The sequence below is a fragment of the Dermacentor variabilis genome, chromosome 11 (genome assembly GCF_050947875.1).
Source record: "Dermacentor variabilis isolate Ectoservices chromosome 11, ASM5094787v1, whole genome shotgun sequence".
Taxonomy (NCBI): domain Eukaryota; kingdom Metazoa; phylum Arthropoda; class Arachnida; order Ixodida; family Ixodidae; genus Dermacentor; species Dermacentor variabilis.
The window spans coordinates 122,078,317-122,080,802 of record NC_134578.1 but is presented as its reverse complement, the minus strand read 5'-3'; the positions used below and the strand labels follow the sequence as shown (position 1 = coordinate 122,080,802).

General features: G+C 44.0%; 1 non-coding gene across 1 annotated transcript; it reads right to left on the bottom strand.

The window, feature by feature from the left end:
- Window positions 1–765: 765 nt before the first annotated feature.
- TRNAG-UCC (transfer RNA glycine (anticodon UCC)) lies at window positions 766–837 on the bottom strand. The gene has a single exon. It is a non-coding gene; the product is annotated as a tRNA-Gly (tRNA).
- Between the last annotated feature and the right edge of the window lie 1,649 nt (window positions 838–2,486).

Sequence of the window (2,486 nt, the reverse complement as noted above, 5' to 3'; positions counted from 1 at the left end):
GATCTAAAAAGTTATAATCACGAACAAGGTGGTTGCATGTGGGCGCTTGTCCTGTCGTTTTAAGATTTCTCAGGTTTTACGAGCAAAACCAGTATATGGTTATGAGGCACTCCGGATTAGTTTGGACCACCTGGGCTTCTGTCACGTGCACCCAACGCAGGGGCGTTTTTGCATTACTCCCCCATTGAAATGTGGCCACCACGGCCAGGATTCGATCCCGTGCCCAAGAGCTTGGCAGCGCAATGCCTAAGAAACCACATGTGCACGGCAGATCCCATCCTTTTCTTTGCACTTTGACTTTTGCCCGCTCCTGATTTTTTGCTGTGGTTGGGAGCTACAACCCTAATCCCCTTATTCTTTGCTAAGCGTACACCACGTGGAAAACGGTCTCCAAGAAAAAAAACAGGAAAGAAAAATATCAGAAGGGTAACTCCGTTAGTTTATAGCTTGAGAGCGAGATAGTGTGCAGTGTGTGAAGACTGGATAATTGACGGATGGAAAGCGTTCCTTCAGCCATTGTGAAATATATTCCGTAGTCCTCGATAACGGCGTGCTTCGTAATGAGATCGTGGTTTGAACGCGTCCATCCTGAGAACTTCATTAATTTTTCACCGCTGAATATTTAAGTACAATCCCACCAGACCTGAAACAACGGGAACGTGCTAACTACACGACCCAAGTATAAGCCTGATGATCGCTACTTAGCGATGCTGCCTAACCTCCACGAGAAGAATAAAACGTAAAAAATTAAGGCCTAAAAAACACTGCGTCGGCCGGGAATCGAACCCGGGTCAACTGCTTGGAAGGCAGCTATGCTAACCACTATACCACCGACGCCGCCGCTGGACGTCTGCACGGCAAAGACATATATCGGTTGGATATATTTGGAACTACGGTAAGAGAAGCCCTTCCTCGAAGGCGAGGAGAAAAGGGAAACAGGTCATGGCCATATATGGACTACTTCGGCCAAACGACCGACACAGCAATGATACATGCGTTGTTTCAATGCGGGCTGCATGCACTGCGACTCTGGTGTCCGTGCAATTTTCGCCTCACAAAGAAGGGAGAAATGGACAATGAAATAAGCGATGGCTTTTACATAGAAAGTATTCGCTTGTACGGGCGAGCTTGTGCGCGAACAATGCTTTTCTATTAATCTTATCGTAACATTGTGGAACAGCATTCGCAGCTTGCACCAAAAAGCGAGTAACTGTGTAAGAAAAGCAATAAAAGAAAAACAAACAGAACATACAGAAGGAAATGAAGGAAGCGCCTAATATAAAAGGATTTTTAATAGCGCACACAGAAAATACACACAGGTTCGTGAAAGGAAAACAAGAGCAGAGACAAGGTAGCATACATGGCGAAGAACTGGGGCATGAAATTGAAAAGCAAGATCTTCAAAATAACTATATGAGGATCACCATCAACGTCCAAGAATCGCCATTTCCTTGGTGAGATACGATAGCCACGGCACACTCATGCACGTGTCACGTTTTATGTCGATGCAGATAAAACGTAGAAAAAAAAACAATAACCAGTTTCAAGAAAAAAAACTGCGTCGGCCTGGAATCGAACCCGGGAATTGTACAAAACACCAACCCAGCAAGGGCTGAGGAGAGAAACAGTCAAAACTTTGGCATGTGAATCAAACCTTTGAAGCTAGGAAGCCAGTCTGGTTTTGTTTTTAGCAGTTTGTACACTTGAACTATTCTGCCTACAGATTCGCGAAAGTAGCTCCTTATTGGCCTCACGTCCTGATCTGCATGACGATCGGCCACTCTTGGCAACAAAATACTATGTAGGCCCAGGAGCATTATTATGTCAAATGAAAAACCTTCGAGAACGAGTAAAAATCTAATGCCATAGCTACGTACAGATAAGTCCTTTATTAAAGTTTATGAAGAATATCGCCAAAGAAGCAACCTCCCCTACAGTCTAGAAAACGTGTTAAATTGTCTCAGGTTTCCTATAAATGAAGCAGTGAGTGCCCGAAAGTACATGCATATCTTTTTCTTCCATGTATGTCTTTACTTATAGCGTATTAGTATGCAGCTTCAAGAAACTTTTGACGCCCCCCTAATAGGCATGTTTTTGCCCTTAAGATCTCTTGACCTTGGCCAGCGTTGTATTGGGTTCTATACCGGGGAACTGGAAGAAACATATTAAAGTATATCTTTGTACAGGTTTTTGTGAGACACGCCACTGTGTTATTCGAGCGAGAAATCAGCTTCTAAAATATGACAGGAAATGCACACTTCTTTTATATACCCAGTAATGCTACCTCGCAGACACTTCGACCACACAACTAAGCTTGGCACATATCTGCCTGGCCTCACTTGGCCACATCTTGTAAAAGAAGGGGTCAGTATCGTTGCGGAAAAACATAAAGCGATTCCACAGCTGCCTAAGATAGAGATGTGACAGGCCAAGTCCTCCTAAACGGGCACGCCTAAAATTATTTGTTCGTTTAGTTCTTTCCCACG